This window comes from Cnephaeus nilssonii, assembly GCF_951640355.1.
Source record: "Cnephaeus nilssonii genome assembly, chromosome: 12".
Lineage (NCBI taxonomy): Eukaryota > Metazoa > Chordata > Mammalia > Chiroptera > Vespertilionidae > Cnephaeus > Cnephaeus nilssonii.
In genome coordinates this window covers 74,051,682-74,077,190 of record NC_137083.1, presented here as the reverse complement: position 1 = coordinate 74,077,190, position 25,509 = coordinate 74,051,682, and positions in this window count along the sequence as shown.

The following is a 25,509-nucleotide window of genomic DNA, read 5'->3' as shown; positions in this document are numbered from 1 at the left end:
TATGTAAAGTAATAAAAGGTCAATAAATACAAAGCTAAGAATGGTGTCATTTGAGTTAAATTTTATTTAAAATATTTAAAGTGTGATTAACTTAAAGATCTCATGTCTATTCCAATATGTAACTGTTCCGGTAATAATAATAATGATGGCTAATATATTGACTAGTTACCATGTACCAGATGCTGTTTGATATACTTTCTAGGTATTATATCAAGATGGCAAATTAAATAAATGGTCATTATTATAAGATACTGGACCTGGAGGCTTTACAATTACATGGCCTGTGTTTCTCTGACAGTTTGTGAGATTAGAACCTGATTACTGGAGCTCAAGGGGCAAAAGGCCAAACTCCAGGGAAACTCCTGGGTCTATCATTCTCATTAACATGTTTCTTTAGAGACCAAAGTTTAGACAAATAAATGCTAGTGTTACTCTTCAGTTGCTCACTTTCATCTTTTAAATTATTAAAACAACATATTTATTCCAGAGATGAAGCAATTTTTTATGGACTATTCCAACTGGTTTAGCATCTGGGAGTTAGTAATTAACATGCTTGTGATGCAGTAATTCCACAGTCTGTAGAGAAATGTGGCACGACCCACCCATAATGCATGTTGTTTATACCAGTTTTATTAAATCTTTGAATCTGTGGTCTTGGACTGCATCTTTTTTCCAATAATTAATTATCAGGATACATATATTCCTTGAATTTAGACTGAACACACTGTCCTGGTATCTACAATTTGCCTAATCTTTCTAATAAGAAAACTGCTTCTGGATTGGCTAAAGATCTTTCCAATAACAAGAATTAAACTTGAAAATTCAACATGTAAAAAGAAGAAATATGTAAAGATAGTTCTTTAGAATATAAAAAGAAAAAGTATCTGCATATTAAATTCCAAAATGGCATATCCATTGTCATGATTATCTAAAGTTAGGGCAAAATATCCAGAGTGCATTTGTCCCTTTTTGCAAATCCTTCCTACATCAGACGAAGTGACAGAATTGGTGTAATGTGCATCAATGGAAGGGAACATGGATTTGAAATTATACTTAAAGAATTATTTCTCATTGCTGTATAATTTCAAATTTTTCTCAGGAAGATAACTATAAATTACTAATATTTTGATTTGCAAACATATTTTTTTCTTGTGAGAGATAGCTCATCAGTTTCCAAAACCACTTGTTGAAATGTATAATCATACTACTTTGCTCAAACCATAAAAGAGATCTATTGGGTCATCTCGCCTTTCCCCTCCTTAGCTAAATCCTGTTTCCAGGAGAATGTCACGTACTGATTTACTTAAAGGTAGGTTTATCAAAACTAATCAGGGCCTGGTGAATGGAATTTGGTAATTGGTTTGTCCCATTCCACAATGAAGGTGTAGTAGACTAGATAATGGTAGTAGAACCATTATGTCCAGTATATCAGCATTCTCAGTGTTGGAAGTTTATTACTGACAGATTTTTCTTACCTGCTCCCACATATTTTTTAATAAAAGAACGGTGAATAAATATTACTGAAAGTCTAAATAGAAAAGACAACAAGCTATCTCCTACTGTTAGAGACAATTCTCTTTAGATTTCATGTGTTTCTGCATGTCTCATGAACAAGGCATAATTGCCTTTGCTCCAGTCTACCTTTTCAAGGAGGTTTAAATGGAAAGCAGGGTCTTCTGGGGCAAAGGTCAGACAGGCTTACTGTTTATTATTTAAAAAACAAATTGGGTTCCCTATACTTGGGGTCCCCCAGTAATAACCTGCTGTATATTTAGGCATCATCTGGCCCACTTTACATTTCTCTTTGGAATTGGAGCTTGGGGAACTGGTACAAATGCTGATACTCTGGCTACTGTTATTGTGAGTAATAAATGATTCTTTTTTTTTCTTCTTTTATAAAAAAAATCTTTATTGTTGAAAGTATTACATATGTTCCCTTTTTTCTCCCATTGATCCCTTATAGCCAGTCCCCGCCCCAGGCCTCCACTGCCTTATTGTCTCAAACCGAGGAGTCTCCGGTCTTCTATCAGTATCTGTGTCAGGCTAGTAACTTGCTTGTTCTCGGTTTGCCTGTAGGGTGAATTTCAGACTCTTCCAGTACTTGACAGTCAAATATGATTAATATGTTAAACACAAATATTCCAACTTCAAACTTTCTTGCAATAGGTAAGTCAACCTTAAATCCTCTACTAGGATTGTTACCCGATAGCCTTAGAACGGTCATATTTGTTGATTTTCCTGGACTGGTAGCATTTCCAGGAGAATCCTGTACCAGAGAAATCACTCTCTAATCCTTCAGAATGCATTCCAAATCCAAGAGTCCTTCTATTAGGTCCACATTACACCTATTCTATCATTTAATTATTTGCTCTGAAGAATTAAGAAAAGGAAAACCCTTGCAGATCATTTTACCCCACATTTAGAGTCTCCTCCCAAGCACAAAGGCCAGATTTATTCTAGGTAGTACATTTAGTTTAGCAATAGAAGCACTCTGGGGCCCACTTTCTGTTTCAGCAATATTTACCTTGCTTTGTATATTAACAGTGCCCAAGATAATTTTTTCAGCCTATTTTAGAAACAACTGGCCTGAAGTTTGATTTGTACCTGAATTTAACTAATTAAGCTTATTTATAGTTTTAAATGACTGATCTTGCATTTTTTATTTAATACTATAATATTATGTAAGTTGGTTTATGAAATTAAAATTACTGTGACCATTCTTTCTCATATGAGAAAGATTATTTAGAGTTGGCTTGCTTGCTCTGTAATTCTCTTTTTCATAGAACAAAAGTGAGGCAGTTTTCTTGGGGCCATTAAGTTGCTTCCTTCTGGGGTCTTTCTCAGTTTTTCCTCTCTTCCTCTTTAGAGCAAACTTCCTTCTTCTGTTCCTAGTGCCTTCTGCCTACTCAGTTCTTTCCCTTCAAAAACCAACTTTCAGAATCATTTGCACCATGTGACTTATTAACAATGTTTAGTATTACTGTATTGCATCTCCTTTCACATACTTCTCCCCACCCTGGCCATAAACATGACTTTTTAGTGATAGAAACTGAAATTATAAATATCAGAAAACTAAGGGAGGAACTTTCAGAGGCTGAGGAATATCCCTGGTACCCAGAAACCATACTATATAACCTCTACTTTCAACTCCTAAGCATCCTATATAATAAAGAGGTAATATGTAAATTCACCATTATGCCCTCGCACAAGATGGCTGCCCCCATGTGGTCACAAGATGGCTGCCACAAGATGGCCGGCAGGGGAGGGCAGTTGGGGGCAACCAGGCCCATAGGGGAGGGATGTTGGGAGCAACCAGGCCTGCAGGAGAGGACAGTTAGGGTGACCAGGCCAGCAGAGGAGGGACTAAACCGGCAGTCGGACATCCCCCAAAGGGTCCCAGATTGGAGAGTGTGCAGGCTGGGCTGAGGGACACCTCCCCACACCCAGTGCATGATTTTGTGCACCAGGCCTCTACTAATACTGATGAAATAAAATAATATCCTGCTAAGTAGATACAAATATAAATATAAATAGGAGGAAGTCTGTCTTTGAATGTGTCCAGAGCACTACAAGAACTAAGGGCAATTTTCCTTCTTGTTTTAAGTGTTTTATAGGTCATTGAAATCTTCTCCACCAATTTACCAAGTAACCTTTCTAAAATAAGATCTCACCTTGTCTCATTTTTTCCTTCCATAAAATGAAAATACCTGCTCCTATTTATAGGATAATCAGGATAAAAAAGCTTTGGGTAGAAAGAAAGTATAATTTTTTATCTGTGGTTTTATTCTAGGGGAAACTAGCATTCCTTGTATGAAAAAAAAGGAATCAGAGCTTTGCTTTTCAATTGTGCTACAATCACTTATGGTGCCTGTGTACTAGGCAGGCTTGCTAACTTCTAGTTTCTTTCCAGGAAGCTATATTTTTGCCAGACAGGCTCTCCAGCCACCCAGCAGTGGGAACATTTGCTCTTGAAATTGAGAATTCAGCTTTTGATAAATTCAGAGACAACCTGTTCTGTCATGTGTCCTGTGATATTGTGATTAAGTTATTGAAATTAATCAAAAATTAAGTTATTGAAGGAGATCAAGAACAAACATGTAATGCTCAGTTTTCAGGTATACAATTTAATTGAGGTCATGATTGTAGGGACAACACAGTGTAAGCCTTGCTGCTGAGATTCACATCATGGATATGCCATTTGTTAGCTATGTGACCAGGGGCAAGTCATCCAACCACCCTGTGCCTCAGTTTCACTTACTATAAATTGGAAATGAGAGCAACTACCTTATAGAGTTGACATGAGGATTGAATGAGTTAGCATATATATTTAGTCTTTAGTACATAGCACAATATAAATGTTTGCCCAATAGTAATAATTAGAAAAGTAACAATTAACCATGGGAAAACAGATGGAAGTTATGAATATGAAAAAGATTCCTAAAGAAGCAGTTTTAAACTAAGAATTTTTAAAATAATGAAACATTTATACATCAACATTTATTGATGCTTATAATGAAACATAGTCCTGCTGTCTTTGAATTTACAAGAATAAAGAAAATTTATTTTAGAGATATTTACTTTATAGTTCTTCAGAATGTAATAAAATTGAACAAAAATTGTTTTAAATTTGTTGATAATGCTCATATTACTCTCATCTTTTATCTGAATGAGATAATATTCAATTTTACAAACCTATTATTGTGCTACATAGACAATAAAACCCCAGTAAATCCACGAATTTTAATGGCCACTCATGCAGAAATGAAATATTTAACTACAAAAATATATTGTATTTGGGAATCTATTTGCTGACATTTCTTCCTTTGATATTTGGAGAGCATACAAAGTGATTTATACACAGAAACTTGCAGGAAATACTCCCATAGTGATTTTCAGAATATTATAAGAATACTATTAATGTTACTGTAGAGAGTCAGGGTTCACCGGGGAGTAACCCCCAATAGCCAAGATGGTGCAGGGGCAGGTTCTTACACTACGCATGCCAAAGGCTAGAAAGATGAATGAATAGGGCCAAGCATGCAAAAAGTTAGCAGGATGATTGGATAGACAAAGAAAGTTTCCCTTCCTCAACACTACAAGAATTGCAGACTTGAGCAGGAAAGCTAAATAATTTTTGGGACAGGAGTCCATCATTCTCCCAGGTCTGCACCAAAATAAATCTCTTTCCTTTTGCACCAGAATCTGTCTCATGAGTTTGGCTTTTGCTGCCACAGGCAGCTGAAGCCACTTTTTTGTTTCACTAATGTATATTTTTAAAGTGCTTTCTATTATGAAGTTTTCCTTTTTTTTTATCATGTAAAAGTGCACTGGGCAAACCAATCCTTGGAAGACTTCCTTAGTTTGTCTTATCAAAAACAATAAGAGAGAAATAGGAACCAAGATGCTTAGTAGGTAAATGCCTGTACTCTCTGCCAACGATCAACCAGAACTGCCTGAAAGCTGGCTGCATGGTAGTCCTACAACTAGAGAAGTAAAGAAGAAAACACATTGAGATTGGTAGGAGAGGCAGAGGTGTGGAGGCACAGAACAGAGGGATATCTTGATTATAGAGGCTTCCCGTGAGGATCAAGGGGTCCCAGCCCCACACCAGACCCCAAGCCAAGGCTCCCAGAGCTGGGAAGAGAAGTCCCAATAACTATAGGCTATAAAAACCAGCAGGGATTGGCTCAGCAACAGAGAGGTGCTGGAGACCCAGCTGTTCCTCTTAAAGGGCTGGCACATGAACTGAACTTACAAGGTCCCACTTGCTCTGAACTCCAGGGCCCAGGTGAGGCTCTGGGGGACATGGACACATAGGAGAAGGAACTGAATTGTCTGGCATTGAGGCAGGAACTGGGGGGTGGCTTTCTCCCAGATGAAGATTCTGGCAGGGATTACTGTTCCTTTGCTGGACCTCCCTGGTTACAGGGATAACTGGCAGCCATTTCTATTGGCTCCACCCTGGTGATTCCCTGAGATGCTGCCTCATCTAATTTGCAGCCCCATCCAACCTGTGTATAGTGGCTTTTGCATATGAATGGCCTGTCCTTGCTCAGGCTTCAGACTTTGCTAAAATCTCTCAAACAAGCTGTAGCTGGGTTAGAGAGCCCCAAGCCTATCAATAAAAAGTCCCAAGACCTGGCACCGGCACCATCCTGCCATGCTTCACAGCTGGGCCTCACCTTGGCATTTCTAAACCCAATACAAATAGTAGGAATCTGTAGATCTCTCTGTAGTTCTTGCTGTGTGGCCCCAGGTAGAGGCTGACATTGCACCTCCCTGGAGTCCCCAGAGCCAGTGCACCCAGTGGAAAGCTTTAGACCATAGCAGATTATGCTCTATACATCCATAAGTGATACACTCAAGGGGCAGACTCAGTGAGCACCAGCCTCACTGAAGCAAGTTCTGCTCCATAGAGGTATCTTTTACACAGCAGTTCTCCAACTGTAGTCACAGCTGATCCTCACAGCCAATTGGCTTGGAGGTCAATGTGTCCCAGTGACACCAACAGCAATCAAGTCTCAACTATAAAAAGACTGTGCACACAATCCACAAAGGAATGCACCTAGAGTGCCCAGCTCAGGTGACTGGGAGCCTGAACCACTAGGCCCTATAGTGACAGCTACTACATAAGGCCACTCTACCAACTCAAGGAGACATAGCAGCTCTACCTAATACATAGAAGCAAACACAGGAAAACAGCCAAAATATGGAGACAAAGAAATATGTCAAAAATGAAAGAAATGGAAGAAAGCAAACTACTGGATATAGAGTTCAAAATCATGGTTATACGTTTACTCATGAGACCTTCAAGGGACTTAGTGAGAATACAAAAAAAAAGAAGAAGAAGAAAGAAAGAAAGAAAAAGACTAGTCAGAAATTAAGCATACACTGACTGAAATAAAGAATAATATACAGGGATTCAACAGTAGAGTAGAGGATTCTGAGAATCAAATCAATGATTTGAAATATGAGGAAGTAAAAAACACCCAATCCGAAGAGCAAAAAGAAAAAAGAATCCACAAATATGAAGATAGTGTAAGAAGCCTCTGGGACAATTCAAGTGTACCAACATTTGCATTATTGGGGTGCCAAAAGGAGAAGAGAGATAGCAAGATATTGAAAATCTATTTGAAGAAATAATGACAGAAAACTTCCCCTACCTGGTGAAAGAAATAGATTACAAGTCCAGGAAGCACAGAGAATCCCTAACAAGAGGAACCCAAAGAGGACCACACCAAGAGACATCATAATTAAAATGCCAAGGGCTAAAGACAAAGAGAGAATCTTAAAAGCAGCAAGAGAAAAGCAGTTTAGATTGTTCGCTGATTTCTCAACAGAAATAATGCAGATCAGAAGGGAGTGGCAAGAAATATTCAAAATGATGAATAGCAAAGACCTACAACCAAGATTACTCTGTCCAGCAAAGCTATCATTTATAATTGAAGGTCAGATAAAGAGCTTCACAGACAAGAAAAAGCTAAAGGAGTTCATCACCACCAAACTAGTGTTACATGAAATGTTGAAGTGTATTCTTTAAGGAGAGGAAAAAGAAGAAGAAAAAGATAAAAATATGAACAATATAAAGGCAATAAATACATATCTATCAATGATATAAATGAATAAGAAATCAGATGAACAGAGTAAACTGATGAATAAAATAGAATTAGAGGCATGGAAATGGAACAGACTGATGATTCTCAGAGAGAAGGGGAGTGAAGGAGGCGGGAAGAGATTAAACAAATGTCTTATATGCATATATGCATTATCTAGGGACACGGACAATAGAGTGGTGAAGGCCTGGGCAGGGTGGGAATTGGGTGGAGGGGAGCAATGGGGGGAATAAAGAGGGACATCTGTAATACTCTCAACAATAAAGATTTTTTTAAAAAGAAAGAGAAAACAAATAAATTATAAAGTATTTTAAAATGAAAAAAACAATAAGAGAATATGGATGACCTTCTTTTTATAATAAAGCAGACAAGGTGTGATATGTATTAATTATGCTATTAATTTAACTTTCATTAAAGAAAAGATTAATTTTAATGCTTTTCTGGTAGAATAGTCCTTTATTACTTTCAACTAACACTAAGCATTTGCATAGTAGAAAATTATTTTGTTTTAATGAAAGCAGTTATTAAAGAGAGTCAAGCATTTGTTTTGTATTTAAACTAACTAGCAGTATCAATTTTTGTAAGAAAACTTAATATTTTAAATTTCTCACTTGTAAAAGAGATGAACCAGCAGGTGATAAATTGTATTCCAAGTGATTTTTTTTTTTTTTTCATTTTCAACACTATCTCTTCTGTTACATCAGCGTAGATCAAGCTTCTCAACAAAGTTTAGTGGGCAAGGAAATCTAAACCTTAAGTGTTACTTGTCACTGCTAATTAAATTAAAGTTCAATGATGTGTGAAGTTGTAATGTAAATCAATGGAAAATTTTGATTTACAAAAACTTAATTTATATATTACAAGTATGAAATAAAATAAAGAAAATGCATTTCATGTGTCTTTAAAATCATTTTGAGGGATAGAAGAAGATTAGAATGTGCCAAAGATTTTAGGGCTATTGAAGTGATGGGTTGGTGGTTGCCCCTCCAGCCACAATTAGTAATAATGTTAGAAATTTCTGTAAACATCAATATCCAAATGTTTTTTACATGCTTAGATGTGTTTATTTTTTGTATGCTTTAAAAAATTGATGCCAAACTTTTAGTGAAATTATTAGTAAATGATAGATTGCATGGTGAAAATAATTTATTACCTGTTTGACAAAAATCTCAGCCAAAACAATGTATTTGAGGGAAGAATTATATAGCATTTTTTAACTTATACATATTAGTTAGATTGGCTCACATAGATATTCAAATGTATAAAAGTTAGAATTAAATTTAAAAACTGTGACAACTAGAACATGATAACATGATCACAAAATAAATTATTAATTATAACTGAACTAAATTACATAGCTTAGGCCTAGAACAGCGATGGCGTGAGGGTCAATTAGCATATTCCCTCTTTATTAGATAGGATATATTATATATATATATACATATATATATATAAAACTCAGGGTCACATATATATATATATACACACATATATATATATAAATATATATATATATATATATATATATATATATATATATATATATATCCTATATAATAAAAGGGTAATATGCAAATACTGAATGGCAGAACTACCGAAAAACCAATCAAAGCGTAATATGCTAATGAATGCTAAGGCTGCTCAACTGCTCGCTATGATGTGCACTGACCACTAGGGGGCAGACAGTCAACTGGTCGACCAGTTGCTATGAAATGCAGTGACCAGCAGGGAGCAGATGCTCCAACCGGTAGGTTAGCTTGCTGCTGGGGTTTGGCCGATTGGGACTGAGCAAGATGGTCGGACACACCCTGGAGCCTTCCCTCGGTCCCTCCCTGGCCCGATTGTGCACTGGTGGGGTCCCTCAGCCTGGTCTGCACCCTCTCGCAATCCAGGACCCCTTGGGGGATGTCAGAGAGCCAGTTTCAGCCCGATCCCGCAGGCCACCCAGTGGGACCCCACCCATGCACGAATCCGTGCACCGGGCCTCTAGTATATATATATATATATATATATATATATATATATATATATATATATGTATATATATATGTGTATATATATATATGTGTATATATATATATATATATATACGTATATATATATATATATATATATATATATATATATATGTATATATATATATATATATATATAAAACCCAGGGTCCGTAATGACCGAAGGCTTGGCCAAACACCAGAAGTCAGTCCTGCAGTCAGTGCTGGGTTGCTATGGCGACCCATCACTGACTGCTGCCACTACGGGCACTGAGATACAGCACTGACTGCCTAGGGGGCTACAGATCAGGCCCAGAGAGAGGCCTGAAGAGATAGCAGGGTTTGATCCATAGCCTCCGTGGCAGCTGTTGATCAGCCCTTGCCTCTCTCTTTTTCTCCGGGCCTGGCCAGCAGCTGCATCTCTCTGGGACTCTGTAGGGGCTGCTGATCAGCCCTGCCTCTCTGATTAGGCCCAGATATAAGCCTGGAGATGCTGACTTGCATAGAAACCGACCAATCAGAACCAAATCTGGGTGAACTGTGAGGAGCCAATGACTGCCTAGGAAGCAGAGCTTCTGACACTGACTGGCATAGAAACGGACCAATCAGAACCTAATCTGGGTGAACTGTGGAGGCAGAACCTAAGGTGGGGGCTGAGGAGGGGTTTTAAGGGCAGCAGCTGTTTGGTGTAAGGTGTAAGAAAGTGGTTCAATTTATTAATGACCGGTTTGGCAGTATAGCGCATATAGCTGGCTATCAGTCCAGATATAGGGATTATGTATTTTTGTCAGCCAAGAGCATTTCCTCCTGCTGAAAAAGGCTCCCCGCCCCCATTTAAGCAATCCTATCCTATATAATCTATCTATACTAATACAAGGGTAATATGCTAATTAGACCGGGTCAACCGGCCATCTTCCGGACGTCCAACTTCCTTCTGGACAAAGCCATGGTGGTGGGGGCTGAGGCAGAGGCAGTTAGGGGCAATCAGGCTGGCAGGGAGGGCCATTGGGGGCAACCAGGACAGTAGGTGAGAGCAGTTGGGGGCGAGATCAGGCTAGCAGGGGAGGGCAGTTTGGGGCAACCAGGCCGGCAGGGGAAGGGAGTTGGGGGTGAGATAAGGCCCGCAGGGGAGGACAGTTGGGGGCAACCAGGCCATCATGGGAGGGCAGTTTTGGGCAACCAGGCTGGCAGGGTAGGGCAGTTGGGGGCGACCAGGCCGGCAGGGGAGGATCGGGCCTAAACCGGCAGTCAGACAACCCCTGTGGGTTCCCAGATTGGAGAAGGTGCAAGCTGGGCTGAAGGGACTGCCCCCCCCCCCCCGCCCATGCACAAATTTCATGCACCGGACATCTAGTATATATTTGATTTTTGTTTGTGTATCCAATTTTTTCAGACACATATGAATCAAGAACAGATACATGTAAAACAGAATAATTACAGCAAAAATAATTTATTAGAAAAAAATATCTGAGTACTATTTAGAAATAAAATATTCCAGTACTAATTTCAAATTCACCAATTCTCTCTTTAACAAGGTCAACTCTAAAGTATATCTTATTAAGGATTTTAAATGTTTTATTATTTTAAAAATTATAATTTTATTTTTAGGATTTATAATTATTTTTGCTTTATATCCATCAGTTCTTGGTATGCATTTGCCTATAAAAAATAGGTAAGTCTCCTGCTTCATAGCACTTACATTTTATTTAGAGAAGCATGTAAGAATCAAGTAAGCAAACATAAATGTGAATTTATAACTTCCAAAGATAATTAGTGCTTTAGAAAAATCTAACCAGGCAGCACAAGGATTTTATTGGAGAAGGGGATGAACAACAGAAGGTTTTACAAATCTGGAAAAGAAAACGCAATTCTCTCAGAGGTCTTAGGCCAAGACCATTCCCAGAGCTCTCTCTAGCTGTCTCTGCTTAAATGTACTGCTCTCAGAGGGTCAGCGTACCTTTCTCCAATGGGAGCGTACTGGAGCAAGCTTATCTTGTCCATAATCCAAGCACTTGTTTTTCTTAGATGTATATAGAAAGAAATAAACCAACCATTTTTGTAGGTGGAAACAATTTTCAGAAAGTCTGCCCACAACATCAACCATTGCTTATGCAAAGAAGTTCATCAACTGACAGAAAGAATGGCCTCCATGGCATAATAGGAAATACTTTTATAATCAAAAGATCCATTAAAAAACTTATTATACTCCCCCAAAAGGTGGACTGAAGCCTAAACCACAAGGGCAATATTTTTCAGTATTTCTTTATACCTAGGAATCAAGGTACAATAGTAGTTAAAAATACAAATTCCTAGTCCCCAGCCCAGACCTAATGGCTCTGGGGGTGGAAACTATCTTTATATTTTCTATAATAATAAAAGCATAATATGCTAATTAGACCAGACAGCTGAATGACCTACCAGATGGAGCCAGGGCTGCAAGGGCTGAGGTAAGCTGCCGTGGTTGCAAGGGCTGAGCCTCTTGTAAGAATTTTGTGCATCAGGCCTCTAGTATCTATACTAATAAAAGGGTAATATGCTAATTAGACCGGGAGACTGGGAGACCAGACACCCTTCCAGACAAAGCCATGGTGGCAGGGCCAAGGCAGAGGCAGTTATGGGTGAGCAGGCCAGCAGGCGGGGGGGGGGGGGGCAGTAAGGGGCGAGCAGGCCAGCAGGGGGGGAAGTTGGGGGTGAGCAGGCCGGAATGGGGGGCAGTTTGGAGCAATCAGGCTGGCAGGCAGAGTGATTAGGGGTGATCAGGCAGGCAGGCAGGCGAGCGGTTAGGAGCCAGCAGTCCCAGATTGCGAGAGAGTGCAGGGGTGCAGGCCTGGCTGAGGGACACCCCTCCCCCCGTGCACAAATTTTGTGCACTGGGCCACTAGTATATATATAAAATCCAAACCCAGGGATATGCTTTTATTGATTTTAGAGAGAGAGGGAGGGAGAAAAGGAGAGGGAAACAAACATCATTATGAGGGAGAAACATAGATCAATCATTTGCCTCCCATATATGCCCCAACCAGGGATCTAACCTGCAACCTACACCTGGGCCCTGATCAGGAATCAAACCTGCAACCTTCTGGTATATGGGACAACACTCCAACCAATTGAGCCACACAGACATGGGGAAATCTATATTTTTTACAGTCATCCCAAATGAACTGATGCAAATATAAGTTTAATAACCATTATCAAATGGTGACTTTTCTTATTTTAATACATCTATTTTTCAAATTAATGTAACTGCACAGGAACTTCATCTCCTTAAAATGACTTTTTCCTTAATTCAAGCCAACTTTGTCCAGTCTAATAGCATCATGACTCACTTGCCTCCTTCCAGCTAGGTCCTTCCACCTTTGTGAGTACTGCATGTCAACTCCTTTAATCATTAACAATTAGGATGTCAGGTTCTGGTTAGCGTCAAACTGTCTTAATAAGAATGCCTCAGGTCTGTTGGTTAAGAGAACAGCTTCAATCAAACTAAAGATAACATCTTGCCTTTGCTGGTTTGGCTCAGTGGATTGAGCACCGGCTGCGGACTGTGGGGTTCCCGGGTTTGATTTTGGTCAAGGGCACATGCCCAGGTTTTGGGCTCAATCCCCAGTAGGGCGCGTGCAGGAGGCAGCCAATCAATGATTGTCTCTCATCATTGATGTTTCCCTCCCTCTCCCTTCCTCTCTGAAATCAATAAAAATATATTTTAAAGAAAAGATAACATCTTGACCTCAGTTGTGTGTCAGCCCGAGACCCATGAAAGCTGAATGACTCTACTGATCACACTGACATGAAACCAGACAGAACAGAACTATGGCTGTCATCAGGACCTGATACAATGACCAACTACTCCTTACCCTGGCCCCAACCAATCAGTAGAGCCCATGAGCCCAACTCCTTTAGTCACCATGACTACTGACTTTTCCCCTAACTAGTCTATTCTCTAGAGGCCATCTACAAGCCAGGTCTTAGACCGCTGACTCACCTGTATCTCTGGGTATGGCACCATTTCCTTAAGGAACCTTTTCTTTATTAGCTGCAGATTTCTGTGTTTGTTTTATTGGGCTTTGAACCCCTTTGGTTCAGTAACATTGATTTTCTACAATCTAGATTATATGTGGGCTAGATAAAAAAGGTTTAATAAGTAATAAAATGATTAAGGTAAATTAAATAAAAAATTCAAAGTTTAAATTGAGATGAATTACAAAATAGTGGGTTATTTAGCTTCCTTAGTAGGCCTTTAAAATGCCATAAATTAGATAAGGAGGCCACCAGTAATAAAAATAAAGAGAGTTAGATACTACTGCCTTCTGATGAATGCAAGATAGTTACTAATTTCCTTATGGGATATTTTCATAAAACATTCAAGTTTCATTTTGAGATGACAGATAAAAGGGTAAGTATTAGAAATACATGCTGGTTGCCGAGACCAGTTTGGCTCAGTGGATAGAGTGTCAGCCTGCGGACTCAAGGGTCCCGGGTTCGATTCCGGTCAAGGGCATGTACCTTGGTTGCAGGCACACCCCCAGTGGGGGGTGTGCAGGAGGCAGCTGATCGATGTTTCTAACTCTCTATCCCTCTCCCTTCCTCTCTGTAAGAAATCAATAAAATATATTTAAAAAAAAAAAAAGAAAAGAAATACATGCTGGTATATCTAATTCCCAAGTAAGCCACAGATAATGTAAAACAGAAGACTCCAATTTTTTTATCCCTTTTATAGTGAGATTTTTAATTTTTGTGCTAAATTTAATTTTCTGTAAAATTAGTATGTGTCAAGTACTAAGTAAACCTCAGTGAGTAAAGCCAGACTCACAACTGCTCCCAAAGTGTTTATTTACATGCTAATGGAGGGACACAATAATCAATAAAATTACAAGTAAGTCTATAGTTATGAATGGATTTAATCTACAGTAAATTCTAAATTTTGTATTAACTCTGACAAAAGTATATCCAAAATAATCAAGGCCTTCCATTAACAACAGAAATTACTGCAGGGACTTTCAGCTCCATAGTTTGTTTGGACTTAGTTTAATATTTATCTCTTAAAAGTGTCATGTTTTCTATTTTTGTCACTTCGTTTATCTGTAAGAATATCTGTGAGGTGTGTGTGTGTAACATCTATGTAAATTAACTTGACAAAAGGCTTTGGAAGTAGCTAAACGTAGCTAAAAACAGCATCAAGGCTGTATTCCTTGGGGATCTTGTGGATCAAACGGGTTATCCAGTTGAAGAGCAAAGCAGTCTTAATTTTGTCCCAGCTGTTTCCAAAATTCTATTAGCTTTTCCAAATGGGTAATTTCCACAGTCAATCTAAACCAGGTCTTCTTAAAACAAGGTGACAGGATCCTTTAATGAGTGAAAAAAACAACACCACATTGTTTGTGTCTGAACAACTAGAAAACATAGATTAGAGGAAGCTTACAACCTTCTATAAACTTCAGCAACTTTATAGAATTTCAGCTTTTCAGAAGGTTTAACTCATTTAAATTTTGTAGAAGCAATGATTTGTATTTTTTTTTAAGAATTGCATTCATTTCTTTATCAAATGTAAACATTTAGGACTTGGGCAGTTTATGTCTTCATTTCTTTTCCTAATAACAAACGTACTAAACCAGAAGAAGGAGATGCATCCTGAGTGACTAAGAATTCATAAGCACGCTGTGGGGATGGTGCCTCTCTGAACCAATCACCTCATGACCATCTTAACTCTGTTTCCCATCCACCCACACTGTTTAGACCAAGAGACACTCCTCAGTTACCCTACTCAGCCCACACATCCTAAATGTTAAGTTATGGATATTCAGGAAAAGCACCAGAAGGGTATATGGTATTTCTGTGTCAGCTGAGACAAAAGCATTTGACACATCCCGTCAGATGGCATTGACTCAGGCGTTCTAGGCTGCCTTCAATAATGGGATGTGAAGGCAACAGTAAAAGCTAGGTGGGGGGGAAAGTCAAGTTTTACAAATCCACAATTACCAAAGAATTTGAACCTGTCAAAACACCTTTCAAACTTTCTCATAACCTGCTTCCTAAAGTTATGATCCCAGAGGAAAATCAGCTGGAGAGAAACGTTCTGCTGTTCCTGGTTTGTAGAGGGGTGCAGGTAATCAGGGCCTGGCAATTGATATCGCTCCATAGTATGTACAGTGCAGCATTTGTATAATTTATTTCTTCATACATATTTCATTATTATTAATCATCATAAGTAAGTTGCATCTTTTAATGACAAAGGGGTTGAAGAAATAGGCTGTGTCAGTGTGTGACAGGGCTGCACAGTCATCATTAGGGGGATTTATTATTTCGGAAAAAAGCAAATTAAAAGACTCAGCCCAGTAGTCAAAAGCACAATTTAGGGTTTATTGTGTAAAAAATGAAATAAAGTGGAAAGAGTTCTTCTGAAACTGTTTAACATAACATGCAATTCAAACAACCTTCTCTCCAAGGCCTTTGGTGCATTCATGCTAGGACAGCAAAGTTCTCTGCCCAAAAATTAGTCCTTTAAAGCTTCATAGTTTAAGCACAACCTGAATACCTTGGCCACAGGAATTCGCAGAAGCATCAGACACTGAGCTCAGTATTTCTCCTTCAAATAGCAGGATTCTGGTAAGACTCCTTTTACTCCCTTCAGAGGCAATTAATGATTTTGAATATACCTGGGGATTATTAATTCTGAAAGTGACCTCCAAGCTGCATATCACATTTCCCTTTAGTCTGAGAGAGAGAGAGAGAGAGAGAGAGAGAGAGAGAGAGAGGTTTTTAAATGCAGGCAATTTTTATTTTAATATTTTTTGCCTGCGAACTGTTCTAGCATCCTTTGGCAAAGAAATAAAAATTTTCAGTCTAGGGAGCTTAAATGTATTATATGAATATTACATTTTTACTTCAAGTGTTTCAAACAGGGGGAAAAAATGACATAGAGAGAGCTCAAAGAGCCCATGCGAGACAGGGTGGTGTGGCTCTCTGGCGCGCACCTGGAGAGATGCCCACGGACAGAGGGCCAGTGCACGTGAAGGAGCACACGCTTTCCAAGGCTGCTGTACGATCCCGGGCTCCAGCCCACAGGCTCAGCATGGGCTCAGGTGCTTTTGATTTCTGGTTTGGGTCACAAATGAAGAATGGACAGAATATATCAGCAGTTTTGAAAGGTGACTTCAAACTCTTCCAAAAAACTGCCCTCTCACTCAAAATTTAAATATGTATTTCTTACTGGACTGTATAATAGGGTTGACTCTAAACCAATGTTCTCAATCCTAACTGCACATTAGAATCCCCCAGGGAGCTTTTCCAACAGAAGAAATGTCCAGTCCCGCCCAGTATCTGATTTTAATTGATCTGAGGTGAGGCTCAGAAACTTTTTAAAAGCTTTCTGGATGATTCTAATGTGCAAGCCAGGGTTGAGAACAATTTCTCTAAAAACTTAGAATAAGGATGGAAATTATTGTGGTTATTTTTTCAAGTGTATTTCATGTTTTAGCTTGGGCGAGTGAAGAAGGGCATTCATAGATATATTGCAACATCTTGATTCTTAGTGTAGAAAGCTTTGAGAAAATGATTTGTTTACATTCTTTCCACATTCTCTCCCTTTTTAGGTGTTTTTCTTCACCAAACAAATATTTTTCCCTGTCTCTCCAACACACGCAGGCACGCACATATACACACAGGCATTTACAAACACTTCTGGTGTCATAATTGCACTTTAAAAATACTAAGAATATATTATCTATGAAAGTGCCTGTTAGAACTTTCACAATAACCCCAAATTTTATTCTTTCTTTTGCTCCTTTTATTCTTTCTTCACCAAAAAATATTTTTACAGAATCATGTAATTAATTAATTCAGCGATGGGGAAAAATTTTTCCATCACATGACAAGAGGAGATGGCAATTGGACACTTTTAAAAACAATACTGAACACAATATTGATGCACCAGCCTAGAATTCAACAACAAGTGGAGGTAAATATCACACAAAAAAATATTTACTCCCCTAAGTAATGCTACCGATTGTAATGAACTTGGGTACTATTTTTGCTTGAATTATTTTGTCAATTTAATATATTTTTGAGCAATTTAAATGATCAGAAGTAATTTTATTAGCCAAAGTAAAGAATGAGATGATGTGTGGTTTATATTGGAGGAAAAAATGAATTTTCTAAATTTTTAGAGAAGGAAAGCCCTTTGTAAATCAACAAGTTTATTTGCCTTTACTTTATAAATAAGAAAATTGAGGCCAAAAGAATTACCAGTTTTTCTCATTATTTCTTTGTGTATATTAAGAGCAAAAGCAATTGGCTTCTCTAACAAAAGTGAAGTTTACAAGTTAGAGAGATTTACATTTAAATGACTTGTTTTATTATGAGTGCAAATTAAAGAATATCCAAATGGCTCTGGCACTATATATTATACATATGATTAATTTTATGTTTAATAAAGAAAACTAAATACAGATATTTGATAATGTTAATATCAACAAAATTAAAAGTACTTGAAAATGTCTTACAGCCCATGTTGTGTGAAAGCGTTTCTATGTAATTACCTGGAACTCTGAACCTCGTAATAGAGAGAAGGTAAGTGCCTGTGATTGGTCCCCATTATACATACTGAACCTATCACAACACATCTGATCTTAAAATGGGTTTAGAGTAATAAATACTTTTATCAAAATGTATACTAAAATAAATATTTTATTTAAAATTTATAATGATAAAACGAATTTAATCACAAACATGTTATAAATAGATTCTATGTTCCAACAAATACTAAAATTAAAAAAGATGTGTTTGATATATGATCATATCCTGATTTTCCCCCTGTCATTAATACTAAATGCTCAAGAGTTTGGCACTATATTTCATCCTCCAATTAACCATTTTCATGTCCAAAAGACAGAAACTTCAATACATTGTTACCTAGTGAACATTATTTAAAATATTTTAAGAACTATGCATATCCAGCAGAAGCTTTTATTCAACACCATGAATAAAAGATGTGCTCCTGTTTGCCAGTGAGATTTGGGGAAAGAAGATTAAAACTGCAAAATACCTTGTTCCTTGGATACATAGCTCAAGACTAGAGTATAGCTAGAAATACTTCAAAGACCCTAATGAGATGGTCTTCATCTTGGAGAACCAAATAAGATATCTAGATAAGGTTAAAAGCTTCCCCAGACTCTGCGACACAAATACTGAAATATTTTGAGTAATTCTACATTTAACTGGCACCTACTCCAACATGAATTATTTATTTGGGTGTACAAACAGAACTAGAGTCTTTTGAAAGTCCTTTCGATTTTCAAAAAATGTAGAAATGGCTCAGTATTCTTGCCTCATTTTGGTTTGGAATAGAACCTTGGGCCCTTTCGAATAGACCCAGCCGCCCAAGAGAAGGCTAGCATGAGCTTGGCTTCTGCAAGGAATTGCAACAGAGTCATAAAAAAAAAAAAAAAATGGGCTTTGGGATTCTACAGATCTGAATCTTTGTTTGAACCCTAATTTCTTTTTTTTTAAATATATTTTATTGATTTTTTACAGAGAGGAAGAGAGAGGGATAGAGAGTTAGAAACATCGATGAGAGAGAAACATCGATCAGCTGCCTCTTGCACACCCCCTGCTGGGGATGTGCCCACAACCAAGGTACATGCCCTTGACCGGAATCGAACCTGGGACCCTTGAGTCCGCAGGCCGACGCTCTATCCACTGAGCTAAACCGGTTTCGGCGAACCCTAATTTCTTTATTAATAATTTTTAAAATATTGGCTAAATTGTTTAATCTCTCTAAGCCTTAGTTTTCTCATTGGTTAAATAGTAACTGTAACATCTAATTTAAAAGGAATTTTTAAGGGTAAAATAAGATCATGTTATATAGAGGGCTTCACATAGCACCAGTCATGTAGTAAATACACAATGATTTCACTCTTTCAACAAGTGCTTCTATGGATCAGTAGGGTAGTCTACATAATTTGTAGGAACCCAATGAAAAATGAAAATGTGGGCTTCCTTGTTCAAAAAGCAGGAAAAGGTTCTATTAAAGGTATAAAATATAGTGCATTATCTTTCTTTAGTAATCTCTTTTTTGATATATCTCAGATTTCATTTTTCCCCAAATTATTGTTCTAAGTAAGAAAAATTAAAATTTTAAATTAACAGCATGAATTTTACCATTCATTCTTATGTACTGCAATACCAATTTTATTTTATTTTTAATTTTTTAAAATAATTTTTTATTGATTTTTTACAGAGAGGAAGGGAGAGGGATAGAGAGCTAGAAACATCGATGAGAGAGAAACATCGACCAGCTGCCTCCTGCACACCCCCTACCAGGGATGCGCCCGCAACCAAGGTACATGCCCTTGACCGAAATCGAACCTGGGACCCTTCAGTCTGCAGGCCAACGCTCTATCCACTGAGCCAAACCGGTTTCAGCTGCAATACCAATTTTAAATGAAAATATAAGGATATTTAATGCATGTCTGGATTCACAAAAATGAACAATTTGTATATCACAGCTTGTACATGCATATTCAGGGTGGGGCAAAAATAGGCTTACAGTTGTGAGTATGCAAAACACAGAGTTTATTCTTGTATTATTATTAATTATTGTATTATTTTCCACATGAACAAGTATAACCTACTTTTGCCCCACTCTGTATGTATTTTGTTCTTACAAAAGAAATACTGCACAAAACTCACTCAAACATATTTTACTTCTGTTTTCTATTTACATTTTATATTGTTGACGCTATTGCAGGTGTCTGGTATTTTCCATCCCTTTGCCCACCTCCACCCACTCCCTACCACCCTTCCCTTCGCTATCCCCACACCGTTATCCATATCCATGAGTTATGCATATATGTCCTTTAGCTAAACGCTTTACTGTAATTATTTTTCTCTTTTCTGCGTCCAGCGCGGCTAGAGAGCGGTCTGGTTCCTGAGTAGGGGCGACGGGGGATTGAGAAAATGAAAGAAAGAGACAGACACAGAGATGGAAGGAAAAAGCTGGGGCCAGGTGGGACCACGGTCCTCTGATGGAGTGACAGGGACCCAGAGCCAATACAGCGTGTTTATTTTATACAGCAAAAACCAGGAAGTTTTACTAAAAGTCAAGACAAAGGAGACTATGCGCATTCTTGGGTGGGCCTGAGTCATATTCATTCCTGGTGCTTGGCTGGATTTAGATAACGAAACCTACCCCCTGGCGCCTGGGCTGAAGGTCAAGCTGACAACACTCCTGCCTCTGGCTAGGCCTGTTTCCAGGACCTGGCTCTGCCAACGCCACTGGATTCAGCTGACAATAATTAAAGAAATGCTCATGTGCCTTCCCAGGTGCTCTCTACACTTTACCTTCTTTTATCCAGTCTCTCCCACTCCCTTCCCCTCTGACTTTTGTCAGTCTATTCCATGTATCCATGCCTCTGGTTCTATTTTGTTCATCTGTTTGTTTTCTTCATTAGATTCCACACATTAGTGAGATCATATGGTATTTGTATTGCTCTGACTAGCTTATTTCATTTAGCATAATACTCTCCAGGTCCATCTGTGTGCTGTTGCAAAAAATAAGACTCCTGTTTTTTATAGCTGCATAGTATTCCATTGTGAAATGTACCACAGTTTTGTATCCACTCATCTACCGATGGACACTTGGACTGTTTCCAGATCTTGGCTATTGTAATAACACTGCTATGAAGGTAGGTGTGCATATATTCTTTCTGATTGGTGTTTTGAGGTTCTTAGGATAGAAGTGGATTGCTGCGTCAAAAGGAAGTTCTGTTTTTGAGGAAACTCCATACTGTAATCCACAGTGGCTAGACCAGCATTCCCAACAACATGTACTAGGGTTCCCTTTCCACGCCCATATTTGTTGTTTGTTGATGTGTTGATAGGAGCCATTCTGCCAGGTGTGAGGTGATACCGCTTTGTAGTTTAAAATTGCATCTCCCTGATGACAAGTGACCTTGAGCATTTTTTCATATGTCAATTGGCCATCTCCTTTTCCTCCTTGGAGATGTGTCTATTCAGGTCCTTTGCCCATTTTTTAATTGGGTTGATTGTCTTCCTGGTGTTGAATTGTATGTTATTTATATATTTTGGAAATTATCCTTTTCATTTTGTTTATGGTTTCTTCTGCTGTGCAAAAGCTTTTTAGTTTAATGTATTCCAATTTGTTGATATTTTTATTTGTTTCCCTTGCCCTAGGTTATATATTAGCAAAAATATTGCTATAAGAGGTCTGAGATTTTAAAGCCTATGTTTCTTGTAAGACTTTCATGGTTTCACAACTTACATTTATCCTTTTTGAGTTATTCTTTTATCTATTTTGAGTTATTCTTGTGAATGGTGTAAGTTGGTGGTCTAGTTTCATTTTTGTGCATGTGTATGTCCAATTTTCACAGCACCATTTATTAAATTGTTGTAACATTTGCTCTAGATCTAGAAATATGCCATTGGTACTTTAATAGGAATTGCATTGAATCTATAGAATGCTTTGGGTAGTATGGATTATTAAATGATATTAATTCTAACAACCCATGAAAATTGAAAATATTTTCACTTGTTGGATCTTCCTCTATTTCTTTCTTCAATGTCCCATTTTTATTTATTTATTTATTTATTTATTTATTTATTTATTTATTTAATTTTTTTTTTAAATTTTTTTTTTTTGAGCACAGGTCTTTTACCTCCTTGCTTAAGTTTATTCCTAGGAACTTTTTTAATGCAATAGTAAATGGGATTGTTTTCTTAGTTTATTTTTCTGAAAGTTTGTTATTGGTGAATAAAAATGCCACCAATTTGTGGATATTAATTTTGTATTCTGCTACTTTGCTAAATTCATTCATTAGACTTATGTGTTTTTTGGTGGAGTCTTTAAGATTTTCTAAGTACAATGTTGTGTCATCTGTGAATAATGACAATTTGATTTCCCCCTTTCCAATTTGGATGCCTTTTATTTCTTCTTCTTTTCTGATCACTGTGGCTTGAACTTCTAGCACTATGTTGAATAAGAGTGGTGAAAGCAGACATCCCTCTATTGTTCCTATTCTTAAGGGAAATACTTTTAGTTTTTTCCCATTGAACATGATATTGACTGTAGGTTTTACATATATGACCTTTATTATGTTGAGGTACAATACCTTTAATCCCACCTTGCTGAGAATTTTTATCATAAATGGGTGTTGGATTTTGTCAAATGCTTTTTTAGCATCTATTAATATGGTCATGCAATTTTTATCTTTCGATTTGTTTATGTCATATACTAGGGGCCAAGTGCACGAATTTGTGCACTTTAAAAGGAACTGGGCCACAAGGCTGCAGTAGGCACGGGGTGGGTATCAGCCCATCCTCCGTTCCCTCGCCTGGCCCATCCCACCATGGCCCCCCTATCCCCTGTCTGCCAGCAGCCCTCCTCCCGCTGTGGCCGTTGACTGTGTGGAGTGATTGGGGCTGGTGCCAGCAGCAGGTGCAAGCGGGGCCATTGCCTTCAGCAGGTGCAAGTGGTGGCTGCTGCCCCAATCTCCCCTCAGGAGCAGGGGGAGGTGGAGAAGCCCTCAGGGGCGATCAGGGCCAGCATCTGCCACTAGCACCCGCTGATGGCGCCAAGTGATTGGGACTGGCGCCAGGCACTGGCAGCAGGTACGGGTGGAGGCTCTGGTGTTGGCTGCAGGTGCGAGCGGAGCCAGCACTGGCAGTGGGTGTGAGCAGAGGCTCTGGTGCTGGCAAGTGGGTGTGAGCACCAGGCGGGATCGCCAGAGTGCGGGAGCAAATAATTTTTAATAACCACCAGAGGCTCACCCCGGTGACAGCAACCAGCTCCCCACCTTGATCTGGCACCCTCCGCTCACCTGCTCTACCATCCTGCTGCAGCCAATGCCCACCATGTTCTGCACACGCCCCCTGGTGGTCAGTGCACGTCATAGCAATTGGTTGTTCAGTTGTTCTGCTTATTTAACCATTCGGTCTGTTAGCCTTTTATTATATAAGATTATATAAGATTACATTCATTGACTTGTGGATATTGTACCAGCCTTGCATCTGGGATAAATCCGATTTGGTTATGGTATATGACCTTTTTAATATATTGCTAAATATGGCTTGCTAATATTTTGTTGAGGATTTTGGCATCTGTGTTCATCATGGATATTCACCTGTAATTATTTTTTTCTTTTTAGTGTCTTTATCTGGTTTTGGAATCAGTATACTGTTGGCCCCATAAAAAGAGTTTGGAAGTCTTCCCTGCTCTTGGAATTCTGGGAATAGTTTAAGAAGGATAAATGCTACTTTTCCTTTAAATGTGTGGTAAAATTGGACCGTGAAGCTATCTGGCCCAGGAACTTTGTTTGCAGGGAGTATTTTGATTACTGCTTCAATTTCTTTATTTGTTATTGGTCTGTTCAGGTTTTCTGATTCTTCCCGATTGAGTTTTGGAAAATTGTATGTTTATAGGAATTTGTCCATTTTGCCCAGGTTGTCCAATTTCTTGGCATATAGTAGTTCATAATATTACCTTACAATCCTGTGTATCTCTGATATCAATCGTTACTTCTCTTTCATTTCCAATTTTATTTATTTGAGTCTTTATTTCTTGATGAGTCTGACTAAAACTTCATCAGTCTTGTTTATTTTTTCAAAGAATCCACTCTTGGTTTCATTTTTTTTTTGTATTGTTCTTTGTTTTGTTTCTTTTTAGACTCTGTCATTTATTTCTGCTCTGATGTTTATTATTTACTTCCTTCTGTGCACTCTGTGCATTTTTTGTTCTCTTTTTAGTTCTTTTAGATGTAGGGTTAGAATTATTTGTTTGAGTTTTTTTTTGTTTTCTTGTTTTTTTTGTTTTGTTTTGTTTTTTGCTTCTTGAGGTAGACCTGCAATGCTATGAACTTCCCTCTCGTGACTGCTTTCTCTGTGACCCATAAATTTTGGGTTGTTGTGTGTTCATTTTTGAAATTCCATGTACTTTTTTATTCTTCCTTGATCTCTTTGGTAACCTATTCATTGTTTAATAACATGCTCTTCAGCCCCCATATGCTTGAGTGTTTTTTAGGCTTTTTTAAAAAAATTATCATTGATTTCTAGTTTTATGCCATTATTATCTGAGAAAATGCTTTCTATGATTTCAATCTTCTTGAATTTTTTAAGACTTCTGTGTCCTAACATGTGGTCTTTCTTTGAGGATGTTCCATGTGCACATGAGAAGATTGTATATTCTGCTGCTTTGGGATGAAATGTTCTGTTAATATCAATTAAATCCACCTGATCTAGCATATTGTTTAAGGTCACTCTTTTCTTGTGGGTTTTTTTTCTTTCTGGAAAATCGAGTGATGGTAGAGGTGTGTTAAGGTTTCCTATTATGACTATACTAGAAACCCGTTGCACGAAGTTTCGTGCAATAGACTTTCACCTGGCTGCTGGCAGCAGTTTTCCGCCAGCACCAGTTTTCCTCTGGCCACCCGCCAATCAGAGCGCCTCCCGCCAGCGCGATCGGCTACCCCGAGAGGAACTCTGATCCGGGAGGCGCTCTGATCGGCGGGTGGCCAGAGGAAAACTGGTGCTGGCGGAAAACTGCTGCCAGCAGCCACGCAATCGGCCACCACCAGCGTCTTCCGCCGGCCCCATGGGTCCTTCCGCAGCGTTGGCCTAACGGCCGGTGGGAGGAGCGGGAGTCGGGGACTCGCGAATCCCTGCCCCCCGCTCCTACCGCCAGCCAATCGGCCACCCTGAGTCCCGCCCCCGCGCCTCCAGCCGGCCCAATCGTGGGCTTAGCGGAGTGATGCAATTTGCATATTGCCTTTTTATTATGTGGGATTGCTGCCAATCTCTCACTTAAAGTCCACAAATAATTTTTTTTATTATCTTTAGGTATTCCTATATTGGGTGCAAGTATTATGTTCTCTTGTTGGATTGATCCTTTTAGTTTT